Genomic DNA, 15,899 nt, shown 5'->3' on the forward strand with positions numbered 1-15,899 from the left:
GTGGGGCTCGCAGGGAGAGAGGCTGCACGTTGGGTGGGGGGGAGAGGCTGCATGTTGGGGGGGGGAGGATGCAGGGGGAGAGAGGCTGCACGTTGGGGGGGGAGCTTGCAGGGGGGGAAGAGGCTGCATGTTGGGGGGGGGAGCTTGCAGGGGGGGAAGAGGCTGCACGTTGGGGGGGGGGGGGAGCTTGCAGGGGGAAAGAGGCTGCATGTTGAGGGGAGAGAGGCTGCACGTTGGGGGGGGAGCTTGCAGGGGGGAAGAGGCTGCATGTTGGGGGGGGGGGAGCTTGTTGGGGGGGGGGGGAGCTTGCAGGGGGAAAGAGGCTGCACGTTGGGGGGGGGGGAGCTTGCAGGGGGAGAGAGGCTGCACGTTGGGGGGGGGGGGAGCTTGCAGGGGGAGAGAGGCTGCACGTTGGGGGGTGGAGTTTGCAGGGGGAGAGAGGCTGCACGTTGGGGGGTGGAGTTTGCAGGGGGAGAGAGGCTGCACGTTGGGGGGTGGAGTTTGCAGGGGGAGAGAGGCTGCACGTTGGGGGGGGGGGGGAGCTTGCAGGGGGAGAGAGGCTGCACGTTGGGGGGGGGGAGCTTGCAGGGGGAGAGAGGCTGCACGTTGGGGGGGGGGAGCTTGCAGGGGGAAAGAGGCTGCACGTTGGGGGGGGGGAGCTTGCAGGGGGAGAGAGGCTGCACTTTGGGGGAGAGAGGCTACACGTTGGGGGGGGGGAGCTTGCAGGGGGAGAGAGGCTGCACGTTGGGGGGGGAGGCTGCACGTTGGGGGTGGAGCTTGCAGGGGGAAAGAGGCTGCACGTGGGGGCCGAGCTTGCAGGGGGAGGGAGGCTGCACGTGGGGGGGCTCGTGCTGGGCAGGGGGCCGTGTTGCACTTTGTGGGAGGTGTGCTATTAATCTTCTCCCTTTGTTTTTCTAACACAGTTTGTGACTACTGGCATCTGGGTGTAATTGCCCCCCGTCGTCCCACCTTAGAGACTGAGAGAACAGTGTGGTCTAATGCACATCACACCTCCTGTGTCCTCCAATGTATTCAACAAGAGGATTTTTATGGTAAATGGAGAAATACAATTTTTACACCTAAAACGCACGGGACTCCGATACAAAAGATTTTTTTTCTTTCATTGTTGCCAATGTCCAACATGGCTTTATTCTACGTATTAATTTGTAAAGTTGATTGTTACAGTGTATATTTGTATCCCCGACCTTCTGTCTCCCCCTCCCTAATTACCCTGTAGACTGTAGCCCCCGAGAGCAGGGTCTGCGCCCCTCTGTACCCGTCTGTCAGTGTTATATATTTGTATCCCCGACCTTCTGTCTCCTCCCCATTATCCTGTAGACTGTAAGCCCCTGAGGGCAGGGTCCGCTCCCCTCTGTACCAGTCTGTCAGTGTTATATATTTGTATCCCCGACCTTCTGTCTCCTCCCCTTTACCCTGTAGACTGTAAGCCCCTGAGGGCAGGGTCCGCTCCCCTCTGTACCAGTCTGTCAGGATTGGTTTATTCACTGTAATTTATATCTGTATTTTTAATTGATATACTTATTTTAATAAAACTGTTCTAGAAGTTTGGGCTGAATGTTCATTTCTATAATGATAAAGCTCGGTGTGACATTAGTGAGCAGTCACTGCCGGTCGGGCTGCGGTCACAGTGTTGTAGGTAGTTTCCAAAACATCTGTCCTCACATGTAGACCCACAGTAAACTGATCAGATCTCGCTGACAATTTATTTTCTGTCTTTAGCAGACCCCTGATCCTCTCTCACGCCCCCCATTTATTAGGCCCCAGTCCTGTTTCACCGTGTTTCCCTCCTTTGGTGGCAACATAACTCCATGAGGCTCACACCGCCTGATTCCGGTCATATGGGGCGAAATGTTTTTTTTTTTTTCTTTAAATTTAAAGGGACGTAAGTTGCTTTTTGCTGAGCGTCTGAAGCTGTTGCCACCACTGTTCCATAGGACGGGCTCTGGCAGAGGTGACACTACATATTTTACAGAGGGGTAACAATACTTCTTAGAAATTTTGAGAAGTATTTTTAGCCGCTGAGGAGAACATCATAATTTGCAGCAACTCAAAATGATAGTACATACAGTAGATGGGTATCTATAAGGCCCCTTTCAGATGTCCGTGTTTAAACAGGTGCAAGCCACACGTACCAGTATGGTTGTCCATGTGGTACCGGTAAAAAAAAAAGTAAGATACTGAAATGAATGTTTTTTGGTTTTGTTTTTTTTTTTTTTTTTTTTTTTTTTGTTTAATGTGGAAAGCCTGAAAAATTAAAGATATAGGAAGATAAATAGAGCTTATAGAATAGTGTTCTAGAGATAGTTAGCTTGACCAGCATTTTTACACCATTTTTATTTTTTAATTTAAAAAAAAAAAGTGGGGTCCCCCCAACTTTCATATCCAGCACAGGAACAGCAGCAGCTGTAGGCTGAAATCCTCAGCTCTTTGCAGTACCTTGGCTGGTTATGAAAAATAGAGGGGATCCCACGCTTATTCTTTACATTTTTAGATTAAAAAAAATTACGTGTGGTCCCCTCTATTTTTACTAAAAAAACAGCCATGGTACAGCAGACAACTGGGGGATGATATTCTTAGGGTGGAAAGGGCCATGGTTATTTGGCCCTTTCCAGCCTAACAATAGCAGCCCACAGACGCCCGAGAAGTGGCACATCAATTAGATGCAGCAATTGTGGTGCTGGACCTGGCTTTTCCCGTTGCTTTGGTGCAATGGCAAACTGGGTAATATTTGTGGGGTTGACGCCAGCTCCAGCATACACCCCTACTACTAATCCAGTAGATGAAAGGAGAATAACAAACTTTATTTGAACAAAAAACCTTCGACTCAGACCTCATTCACCAATTTATTTGATTTTTATAAATAAAAAACAGTTCTACCGTAATCTATGGTGAGGTCCCACGACATTCCCCAAAAGCAAACCTGGAAAGACATAAAAGAGAAAATCATTCAATAAATAAAGACAAAAGACACCCTCTTTTCCAATTTATTTCTCTATCAAAGCCCTAATCCTGGTCTGCCGAAAGCCAATTGGGGGCGGTCACGTCAATACTGCTGTCACACTCAATGGAGAACCGAACATTCCTCATTGGTTGTGAGAGTACTCACACACACACTGCTGTGGATGCTTCTGTTTGATGACCTTCATCTCATAAGGTGAGCTCAGGTTATTCAGGTCAGCAGTATGTGTGCGGGCGCGGCAGTGATGTCACAGGTTAATCAGAGTTCACAATGAACTCAGATGACATCCTGATGACACCCGCGCTACTGTGGGGGTCGCGGCAGTAACGTCATGGGTTCATCGGAGTTCTCAATAAACTTTGAAGAACCCGTGAAGTCACTGTCGCTACACCCGCGGTGGCGTAGGCGTTGTCAGGATATCAGAGTTCCTTGGATACTCGCCTGTCCCCAGCGATGCTGTCCCTGGCACTGATGTCTATGGTGCTGCTGCTTCCAGGTCCTCCGTTGAGTGCATATTCATTGAGTATAATGAGCGGGTATCGGAAGCAAGTGACAGCAGGGCTGGAGACAAGTATAAAAATTCATTTTATTTCAGAGACACGTGTTTTCTCTGGTTCTTGTCACACGGATTACATCAGTGTGTGACACCCGTGCTGCCTGAGAAAAAAAAACAATGTCTGCGTGCAGGGAAATGTGGGGCAACACGGTCCATGTAAAAACATGCATGTGTGAGGAACACTATAGAATAACATGAGTACGTGTGGCATCCGTGTTAAAAATGGATGTCACACATACCTGAAACATATGGATAAAAATTCCCCGTTTTCCCTATCGGTGCGGGTTCCAGTGATCGGACACTGATCAGCAGGTGATCACCTTGCCCATGGATAGGTGATAACTTGTTTTCACTAAACAATCCCTTTAAGGCGTGTAAACAATCCCTACAATTATTTGTCCGACAGCTCTCTCTTGACTATCACATACAGGAGTGCTTGGCCAAATGTTCTTGTGTTCTCTCTCTGAGAGCTGATGTCGCCTCCTCTGGGGGTGGATTATCTTTCAAGAGATCAAAAGCATCAACAAGTGGAATTCAAACACGCCGGTTCCTTCCCTCCCTTTAAGCTGGGTTCACACTAATCGACAGCGACAACGACGTCGCTGTTACGTCACCATTTTCTGTGACGTAACAGCGACCTTGTAAGTCGCTGTTATGATCGCTGCTTAGATGTCAAACACAGCGACGCAGCAGCGATCATAACGTCGCTGTGCTACATGTGCAGAGAGCAGGGAGCCGCGCTTAGCGCTGGCTCCTTGCTCTCCTAGGTACAGTACACATCGGGTTAATTAACCCGATGTGTGCTGCAGCTACATGTCACAGTGCAGAGAGCAGGGAGCTGCGCACACTGCTTAGCGCTGGCTCCTTGCTCTCCTTGCTAAAGTATACATTGGGTTAATTACCCGATGCGTACTGCAGCCACATGTGCACAGAGCAGGAGCTGGCACTGGCAGCAAGGGCGGAGGCTGGTAACGAAGGTAAATATCGGGTAACCAGGGAAAGGTCTTCCCTTGGTTACCCGATGTTTACGCTGGTTACAGCTTAACGCAGCTGCCAGACGCCGGCTCCTGCTCCCTGCTCGCTTCATTTCGTCGCTCTCTCGCTGTCACACACAGCGATGTGTGTGTCACAGCGGGAGAGTGACGACCAAAAAATTAAGCTGGACATTCAGCAACGACCGGCGACCTCACAGCAGGGGCCAGGTCGTTGCTGGATGTCACAGACAGCGACTGGACGTCGCTGCAACGTCACAGAAAATGGTGACGTAGCAGCGACCTCGTTGTTGTTGTCGCTGTGTGTGACACCAGCTTTACATCCATTCTCGAGGTAAGTCAGATAGCCCCCATACACATCATATTGTTGTCTGATCCGGGCAATTTTAGCCCTATGTTTATGGGAGCTTTCATGTAATCTGTATAAGGGCTTATTCAAACATCTATGAACGTCAGTACAATCTCTGAACACAATGCATGGACTGGCTGAGGCCGTCCTTATAGACATTGCTGTGAGCTCAGAAATCATGAACCTCAGTGCAGCAACTCCGCTCTAGTCACCTCTAGTGAGATAGAATGGAGTTACTGTACAGGGGACGTTCCTTACAGACAGTGCTGTGAGATCAGAAATCATGAACCTCAGTGCAGCAACTCCGCTCTAGTCACCTCTAGTGAGATAGAATGGAGTTACTGTACAGGGGATGTTCCTTACAGACAGTGCTGTGAGATCAGAAATCATGAACCTTAGTGCAACAACTGTGATCTAGTCATCTCTGTGCTGGGCAGTGTTGTAACTAGAATTTGATGGGCCCCAATGCAAAATTAGGACCTGCCCCCCCCAACACAGATACACTGGGTACAGGATAATGACACCGACACTCGGGGCATGGGATAATGACGCTGACACTCAGGGTGCGGGATAATGAAGTTAACAATTGGCTCTTTCCCTCAGCACTCAGGTTTCCCATGATCTGAAATCCCTCTTTCTATCATCATCCAGCTTTCCTATGTTCTGATATCCATCTTGTCCTCAGCACCCAGCTTCCCTAGGCTCTGCTATACATCTTTCCCTCAGCACCCAGCTTTCCCATATCATAGCATCGTAAAGCTGGGTGCTGCGGGTAAGAGCCTCTTTCCATCAGCACAAAACGTTCCCATCCCAAGCTTATGTCTTTGTCCCCCCTCGTATATATAGTTCTCCAAATACTATAATGGCCCCCACATAGCCTTCCATATAGCATATTGGGTCCCACGTAACCCTTCATTTTACTAGAATGCGCCCCATAGTCCTCCTTGTATTATAATGCATTTCCCATAGTCCTCTATGTATAAGGTAACTCTTATAGCCCTCCAATTATTATACTACAACTCCCATAGTCCTCCATGTATTATAATTCACTCCATAGTCCTCCATATATTATACTGCACCCCATAGTCCTCCATATATTATAATGCACCCCCATAGTCCTCCATGTTTTATAATGCACCCCCATAGTCCATGGATAAGGTAGCCCTCATAGGCCTTCATATATTATAATGCAGCCCCCATAGTCATGCATGTATTATAATGCACCCCACAGCTCACCATGTATTATAATGCAGACCTCATAGGCCTCCATGTATAATAATGCAGCCCCCATAATCCTCCATATATTATAATAGTAGCTGTCATATACCGTCCCCCAGGCCCACCCACCCAGTTCCTTGACCACTTTTCAGCCTGGCTGCCGCACTTCATGTCCTCAGAATTACCAACCCTCATCCGAGGAGACTTTAACATACCCATGATCAGCCCCTCCTCCCCATCTGCATCCCAGCTTCTATCTCTCACCACCTCCCTTGGCCTCTCACAGCTCTCATCTTCTGAGACACATGAAGATGGTAACACTCTTGACCTGGTCTTTATCCGCCTCAGCTCAATCTCTGACTTTGACAACTCACCTCTTCCCCTCTCTGACCACAACATCCTCTCCTTCAAGCTCACAAACCCTCGTCCACCCCAGTACACTCCCACCTATCACACATTCAGAAACCTACAGGCCATTGACTTTCAGACCCTTACAGACTCTTTACACTCATCACTGTCCCCTATCTCCTCACTTTCCTGTCCTGATCTGGCTGTAAACCATTACAATGACACACTCAGAAATACCCTAGACCAAGTAGCACCCCTCACCCTCAGAACCTCCAAACACAGAGTAAAACAGCCTTGGCTCACTTCCCAAACTCGATTTCTCCAGTGATGCTCTAGGAGTGCCAAACGCATATGGAGGAAAACCCGCACACCAGAAAACGTCATCCACTACAAGTTCATCTTAAGGACCTACAACTCTTCACCTCGCCAAACAGACCTACTTCACCACCCTTATTTCCTCACTATCCAACAATCCAAAAAAGCTCTTTGACACCTTTCACTCCCTCCTCAGTCCCAAAGTACATACCCCCATCACAGACCTTCATGCTGATGACCTGGCCTCATATTTCACAGATAAAATAGAAAACATCCGCCAGGAGATCAGCTCCCAGCTACCAAGCGTTGTGAATCCCATCCCTCCATATATCCCATCAAGCTCACTTTCCACATTTGACCCAGTCACAGAGGAGGAAGTCTCCAGGCTCCTCTCTTCTTCTCATCCTACCACTTGCCCTACTGATCCCTTTCCCTCACACCTACTCTGGTTGTCACCACTCACCTAACTAAAATCTTCAATCTCTCTCTCTCTCTTCGGGTATCTTCCCCTCCTCCCTCAAACACTCTATTATTACTCCATTATTAAAAAAACCCTTCCCTTGATCCGTCCTGCACAAGCAACTACAGACCAGTCTCCAATCTCCCCTTCATCTTCAAACTCTTGGAGCGCCTGGTCTACTCTCGCCTCACCCGCTACCTGTCCTCTCACTCTCCTCTAGATCCTTTACAGTCTGGCTTCCGCCCTTTACACTCAACAGAAACTGCCCTTGTCAAAGTGACCAATGACCTATTGACTGCAAAACATAATGGTGACCACTCTCTGCTTATCCTTCTTGACCTCTCTGCCGCCTTCGACACTGTTGACCACCATCTCCTTCTCTCTATGCTCCATTCTATCGGCCTAAAGGACACTGTGCTCTCGTGGTTCTCTAACTATCTTTCTCGCCGTTCATTCAATGTATCATTTGCTGGCTCCACATCTTCTCCTCTTCCTCTCACTGTTGGGGTCCATCAAGGTTCAGTCCTCGGCCCTCTTCTTTTCTCCCTCTACACTGCCCCAATTGGAATGACCATTAGCAGATTTGGTTTTCAGTACCATCTTTATGCTGATGACACACAGCTATACACCTCATCCCCTGAGCTCACCCCCGCTGTACTACAGAACAGAAGTGACTGCCTGACTGCAGTTTGCAATGTCATGTCTGCTCTCTATCTCAAACTTAACCTTTCCAAAACTGCCCGCTCCTGCCGCTTGCACCTCAAGAACATCTCTAGAATCCGCCCCTTTCTCACAATGGAAATGACAAAAACACTCACCGTAGCCCTGATCCACTCTCGCCTTGACTACTGTAACTCTCTATTAATTGGTCTCCCCCTAACTAGACTCTCTCCTCTACAGTCCATCCTTAATGCAGCAGCTAGGGTCATCTATCTGGCTAATCGCTACTCGGATGCCTCTGCTCTGTGCCAGTCATTGCACTGGCTGCCCATATATCACAGGATCCAATTCAAACTGCTTGTTCTCACCCACAAAGCTCTCCACAGTACAGCACCCCCTACATCTCCACCCTCCTCTCTGTCTATCACCACAAAGCTCTCCACAGTGCGGCACCCCCCTACATCTCCACCCTCCTCTCTGTCTGTCTCTGTCTCACCCCACCCGGTCTCTACGCTCTGAAAACGACTTTCGACTAACATCAACACTAATCCGAACCTCCCACTCCCGGATCCAAGACTTCTTCCGAGCTGCACCAATCCTCTGGAACGCTCTACTGTTAGGGCCAGGTGGACGGGCAGACCCAGGAGGCGGATCCACTGGGCCGAACTCCTTGATGAAGGCAAGGGGTCCGGTAGCCGGAGCACTACGGGTAGCAGGACAGTCCGTATACAAGAGTAGAATGGAGAAGTCCCTGGGACCACGGAGTCACTGATGGTAGTCCGGGTGACGGAGCTCAGGTTCGGAGGCCGAGATGTTGTCAGGCGGAGTCCGGAACCGATGGAGCGAGAGGACGGGTCACCTCAGGGATCAGAGATGGTACGGACTGACAGGATGGCAGATAGTCAGCGTTCTGGGTTCGGGAATCGGCAGGACCGGATGGCGAGGCAGGAGCGGCTCTAGAAGAGAGATAGGTAAGTATGGCACAGAGACACAAGGAGACCTGACTCCTAGCTTGGGAAACACGAAGAACAGGCCCCGCCCACTTGGACACTAAACCCCTTTATACCCTGTACCTGTGTGCTCAATTTCCTGTCAGTGGACGCTGGCCCTTTAAGAAAGGGTCAATGACCGCGCGCGCGCCCTAATGCGCATGCGCGAGGCCCGGGTGCCAGAAGCCAGGGCAGGGAGCGGTGAGCAGGAAGCAGGAGAGCCGGGCTGGGGCTGAGCAGCCGACGGGCGCCGGGAGCGGGGACCGGACCGCCTGGAGACCGCAGGCAATGGAGGCTGGGGACCGGGGAGAGAAGCAGGGAAGCCGGGGAGCGTGGCAGGTGAGCCGGGGAGCAGAGCAGGGGAGCCGGAGAGCGTGACATCTACCCCAAGAAGTTATAATGAATCATAACTTACTCTGCTTCAGACGCTCCCTAAAAACGCATCTTTTTAGGGCGGCCTACCACACTCCCTAATCTAATCCAATTCACACAGTGCCTCTACAACTTCTCACAACATAACCTCACGTCAAACTCCATGCCACCCAAATGCATCTCAAGATTCAGGCCCACTGGTCCAGGAAGCCATTATCTATCCCCCATTTCCTTGAAATTGCTGGATTGTCATTGTAAATAAGCACTTGTACCTTGCCCCCCCCCACCCCACCCATATCTCATTGTAGATTGTAAGCTCTCACGAGCAGGGTTGTCTTTTTTTTCCCCTCTAAATATTGCATTTTCTATTACTGTTATTACTGTTACTTTTTTGTATATGATCCTCCTGAATTGTAAAGCGCTGCGGAATATGTTGGCGCTATAGAAATAAAGATTATTATTATTATTATTAATATTATTAATACAGCTCACATAGTACTCCATGTATTACTGTATAATGCACTCCCCATAGTCATTCATGTATTATAATGCAGCCCTCAAAGTCCTCTGTATATTATACTGAACCCCATTGTCCTACATATACTGCACCCCATAGCCATCTATGTAAAATTCACCCCATAGTACTCCATATATTATACTGCACCACATAGTTCTCCATGTATTATACTGCACCCCATAGTACTACATACAGTTAGGTCCAGAAATCTTTGGCCAGTGACACAATTTTGGCGAGTTGGGCTCTGCATGCCACCACATTGGATTTGAAATGAAACCTCTACAACAGAATTCAAGTGCAGATTCTAACGTTTAATTTGAAGGTTTGAACAAAAATATCTGATAGAAATTGTAGGAATTGTACACTTTTCTTTACAAACACTCCACATTTTAGGAGGTCAAAAGTAATTGGACAAATAAACCAAACCCAAACAAAATATTTTTAATTTCAATATTTTGTTGCCAATCCTTTGGAGGCAATCACTGCCTTAAGTCTGGAACCCATGGACATCACCAAACGCTGGGTTTCCTCCTTCTTAATGCTTTGCCAGGCCTTTACAGCCGCAGCCTTCAGGTCTTGCTTGTTTGTGGGTCTTTCCGTCTTAAGTCTGGATTTGAGCAAGTGAAATGCATGCTCAATTGGGTTAAGATCTGGTGATTGACTTGGCCATTGCAGAATGTTCCACTTTTTTGCACTCATGAACTCCTGGGTAGCTTTGGCTGTATGTTTGGGGTCATTGTCCATCTGTACTATGAAGCGCCGTCCGATCAACTTTGCGGCATTTGGCTGAATCTGGGCTGAAAGTATATCCTGGTACACTTCAGAATTCATCCGGCTACTCTTGTCTGCTGTTATGTCATCAATAAACACAAGTGACCACGTGATCACGTTGCCTCCACCATGTTTTACAGAGGATGTGGTGTGCCTTGGATCATGTGCCGTTCCCTTTCTTCTCCAAACTTTTTTCTTCCCATCATTCTGGTACAGGTTGATCTTGGTCTCATCTGTCCATAGAATACTTTTCCAGAACTGAGCTGGCTTCATGAGGTGTTTTTCAGCAAATTTAACTCTGGCCTGTCTATTTTTGGAATTGATGAATGGTTTCCATCTAGATGTGAACCCTTTGTATTTACTTTCATGGAGTCTTCTCTTTACTGTTGACTTAGAGACAGATACACCTACTTCACTGAGAGTGTTCTGGACTTCAGTTGATGTTGTGAACGGGTTCTTTTTCACCAAAGAAAGTATGCGGCGATCATCCACCACTGTTGTCATCCGTGGACGCCCAGGCCTTTTTGAGTTCCCAAGCTTACCAGTCAATTCCTTTTTTCTCAGAATGTACCCGACTGTTGATTTTGCTACTCCAAGCATGTCTGCTATCTCTCTGATGGATTTTTTCTTTTTTTTTCAGCCTCAGGATGTTCTGCTTCACCTCAATTGAGAGTTCCTTAGACCGCATGTTGTCTGGTCACAGCAACAGCTTCCAAATGCAAAACCACACACCTGTAATCAACCCCAGACCTTTTAACTACTTCATTGATTACAGGTTAACGAGGGAGACGCCTCCAGAGTTAATTGCAGCCCTTAGAGTCCCTTGTCCAATTACTTTTGGTCCCTTGAAAAAGAGGAGGCTTATGCATTACAGAGCTATGATTCCTAAACCCTTTCTCCGATTTGGATATGAAAACTCTCATATTGCAGCTGGGAGTGTGCACTTTCAGCCCATATTATATATATAATTGTATTTCTGAACATGTTTTTGTAAACAGCTAAAATAACAAAACTTGTGTCACTGTCCAAATATTTCTGGACCTAACTGTATATTATACTGCACCCCACAGTCCTGCGTATATTATACTGCACCCCATAGTTTTCCATATATTATAATGCACCCCCATAGTCCTATATGTATTATAATGCAGTCACCATAGTCCTTCATACACTGTGTGCAGAATTATTAGGCAAGTTGTATTTCAGAGGATTTTTTTCTATTATTGATCAACAACTATGTTCTCAATCACCCAAAAGACTCATAAATATCAAAGCTTAATATTTTTGGCAGTTGGAGTGGGGTTTTTTAGATTTGGCTATCTTAGGCTAGATTTGGCTATCTTAGGTCCACGCAGCGGAAAATGCACGGATTTTGCCGCGGATTTCTCGCAGAAAAGCCGCGGATTTCACGAAAATCTGCAGCACCGGCACTTCCCAGCCATTTCTATGGCATTTTGGAAATGCTGTGTCCATGCTGTGGATTTTTCCGCAGCGGATTTCGTGCGGATTTTGGTCCGGAAAAATCTGCAACATGTCAATTATTGTTGCGGATTTTCATCCGGATTTTGGCTTTAAAATTGGGAAAAAAAAATCCGCATCAAATCCGCGGCAATTACGCGGTAAATCCACGGCAAATCCGCACCTTTGAAAAGGTGCGGATTTTGCGGGAAAGCTGCGGATTTTGATGCAGAAAAATCCGCAGCTACATTCTCTCGTGGACACATAGCCTTAGGAGGATATCTGTCTGTGCGGGTAACTATTACTGTGCAGAATTATTAGGCAACTTAATAAAAACCAAATCTATTCCCATCTCACTTGTTTATTTTCACCAGGTAAACCAATATAACTGCACAAAATTTAGAAATAAACATTTCTGACATGCAAAAAAACCCACAAAAAATTAGTGACCAATATAGCCCCCTTTCTTTATGATGACACTTAACAGCCGACTATCCATAGATTCTGTCATTGCTTGATCTGTTTACACTCAGCATTGCGTGCAGCAGCCGCCACAGCCTCCAGACACCACAGCCTCCAGACACCACAGCCTCCAGTCACCACAGCCTCCAGCCACCACAGCCTCCAGACACTGCTCCCAGAGGTGGACTGTTTTCTTTCCCTGTAGATCTCACATTTTATGAGGGACCACAGATTCTCTATGGGGTTCAGATCAGGTGAACAAGGGGGCCATGTCATTATTTTTTCATCTTTTAGACCTTTACTGGCCAGCCACGCTGTGGAGTAGTTGGATGCATGTGATGGAGCATTGTCCTGCATGAAAATCATGTTTTTCTTGAACGATACTGATTTCTTCCTGTACCACTGCTTGAAGAAGTTGTCTTCCAGAAACTGGCAGTAGGTCTGGGAGTTGAGCTTCACTCCATTCTCAACCCGAAAAGGTCACACAAGTTGATCTTTGATGATCCCAGCCCATACCAGTACCCACCTCCACCTTGCTGGTGTCTGAGTCGGAGCGGAGCTCTCTGCCCTTTACTGATCCAGCCTCTGGCCCATCCATCTGCCCATCAAGAGTCACTCTCATTTCATCAGTCCATAAAACCTTTGAAAAATCAGTCTTAAGATATTTCTTGGCCCAGCCTTGACGTTTTATCTTATGTTTCTTGGTCAGAGGTGGTGGTTTATCAGCCTTCCTTACCTTGGCCATGTCCCTGAGTATGGCACACCTTGTGCTTTTTGATACTCCAGTAACGTTGCAGCTGTGAAATATGGCCAAACTGGTGGCAAATGGCATCTTGATTTTCCTCAATTCATGGGCAGTTATTTTGTGCCTTTTTGTCCCGGAACGCTTCTTGCGACCCTGTTGGCTATTTGACATGAAACGCTTGATTGTTAGGTGATCACGCTTCAAAGGTTTGGCAATTTCAAGACTGCTGCATCCCTCTGCAAGACATCTCACAATTTTAGACTTTTCAGAGCCCGTCAAATCTCTCTTCTGACCCATTTTGTCAAAGGAAAGGAAGTTGCCTAATAATTAAGCACACCTTATATAGGGTGTTGATGTCATTACACCGCACCCCTCCTCATTACAGAGATGCACATCACCTGATTTACTTAATTGGCAGTTGGCTTTCACTATACAGCTTGGAGTAGGACAACATGTAGAAAAAGTATCATGTGATCAAAATACTAATTTGCCTAATAATTCTGCACACAGTGTATTGTATTATTCACCCCATAGTCCTTAATGTATTCTAATGCAGCCCTATTGTCCATGTATAAGGTAACGCCATTAGTCCTCATATAATGCAGCCCCCATAATCCTATATGTATTATAACGCATCCCCATAGTCCTTCATATTGTATTATGCAGCCCTATAATCCTCCATATACAGTGCCTACAAGTAGTATTCAACCCCCTGCAGATTTAGCAGGTTTACACATTCGGAATTAACTTGGCATTGTGACATTTGGACTGTAGATCAGCCTGGAAGTGTGAAATGCAGCAAAAAAGAATGTTATTTCTTTTTTTATTTTTTTTTTAAATTGTGAAAAGTTTATTCAGAGGGTCATTTATTATTCAACCCCTCAAACCACCAGAACTGTTTGGTTCCCCTAAAGTATTAAGAAGTATTTCAGGCACAAAGAACAATGAGCTTCACATGTTTGGATTAATTATCTCTTTTTCCAGCCTTTTCTGACTAATTAAGACCCTCCCCAAACTTGTGAACAGCACTCATACATAGTCAACATGGGAAAGACAAAGGAGCATTCCAAGGCCATCAGAGACAAGATCGTGGAGGGTCACAAGGCTGGCAAGGGGTACTAAACCCTTTCCAAGGAGTTGGGCCTACCTGTCTCCACTGTTGGGAGCATCATCCGGAAGTGGAAGGCTTATGGAACTACTGTTAGCCTTCCACGGCCTGGACAGCCTTTGAAAGTTTCCACCCGTGCCGAGGCCAGGCTTGTCCGAAGAGTCAAGGCTAACCCAAGGACAACAAGGAAGGAGCTCCGGGAAGATCTCATGGCAGTGGGGACATTGGTTTCAGTCAATACCATAAGTAACGTACTCCACCGCAATGGTCTCCATTCCAGACGAGCCCGTAAGGTACCTTTACTTTCAAAGCGTCATGTCAAGGCTCGTCTACAGTTTGCTCATGATCACTTGGAGGACTCTGAGACAGACTGGTTCAAGGTTCTCTGGTCTGATGAGACCAAGATCGAGATCTTTGGTGCCAACCACATACGTGACGTTTGGAGACTGGATGGCACTGCATACGACCCCAAGAATACCATCCCTACAGTCAAGCATGGTGATGGCAGCATCATGCTGTGGGGCTGTTTCTCAGCCAAGGGGCCTGGCCATCTGGTCCGCATCCATGGGAAGATGGATAGCACGGCCTACCTGGAGATTTTGGCCAAGAACCTCCGCTCCTCCATCAAGGATCTTAAGATGGGTCGTCATTTCATCTTCCAACAAGACAACGACCCAAAGCTCACAGCCATGAAAACCAAGGCCTGGTTCAAGAGGGAAAAATCAAGGTGTTGCAGTGGCCTAGTCAGTCTCCTGACCTTAACCCAATTGAAAACTTGTGGAAGGAGCTCAAGATTAAAGTCCACATGAGACACCCAAAGAACCTAGATAACTTGGAGAAGATCTGCATGGAGGAGTGGGCCAAGATAACTCCAGAGACCTGTGCCAGCCTGATCAGGTCTTATAAAAGACGATTATTAGCTGTAATTGCAAACAAGGGTTATTCCACAAAATATTAAACCTAGGGGTTGAATAATAATTGACCCACACTTTTATGTTGAAAATGTATTAAAATTTAACTGAGCAACATAACTTGTTGGTTTGTAGGATTTATGCATCTGTTAATAAATCCTGCTCTTGTTTGAGGTTTGCAGGCTCTAACTTATTTGCATCTTATCAAACCTGCTAAATCTGCAGGGGGTTGAATACTACTTGTAGGCACTGTATAATGCACCCCTAAAGTCCATGTATAAGGTAACCCAATTAGTCCTCCATATAATGCAACCCCCTAAGTCCTATATGTATTAAAATGCACCCCATAGTTCTTCATATTGGATTATGCAGCTCCATAGTCCTCCATGTATAATGCACCCCTATATTCCATGTAAAAGGGATCCTTCATATAGTATTATGCACCCCTTATATTCCTGCATATAGTATTATGCACCCCTTATATTCCTCCTTATAGTATTATGCTCCCCTTATATTCCTTCATATAGTTTAGTACACGCCTTATATTCCTCCATATAGTAGTATGCACCCCTTATATTCTGCCATATACTAGTATGCAGCCCCCATATAGTGCACCACCATATTGTGTGCCCCAATATAATATTGTGCGCCAACATATAGTTATATGTGTCACGCTCCCCGGTGCCCG

General features: G+C 46.9%; 1 long non-coding RNA gene across 1 annotated transcript in view; it reads left to right on the forward strand.

Annotated features, from left to right (window-relative positions):
* Positions 1–1,564, forward strand: part of LOC142282744 (uncharacterized) — a 10,953-nt gene extending 9,389 nt beyond the window's left edge. The window contains exon 2 of the long non-coding RNA XR_012744576.1: positions 924–1,564. This is a non-coding gene — a long non-coding RNA (uncharacterized LOC142282744). The remainder of the gene's footprint in view (positions 1–923) is intronic.
* The last annotated feature ends 14,335 nt before the right edge of the window (positions 1,565–15,899 follow it).

Source organism: Anomaloglossus baeobatrachus, unplaced genomic scaffold, assembly GCF_048569485.1.
Source record: "Anomaloglossus baeobatrachus isolate aAnoBae1 unplaced genomic scaffold, aAnoBae1.hap1 Scaffold_52, whole genome shotgun sequence".
Lineage (NCBI taxonomy): Eukaryota > Metazoa > Chordata > Amphibia > Anura > Aromobatidae > Anomaloglossus > Anomaloglossus baeobatrachus.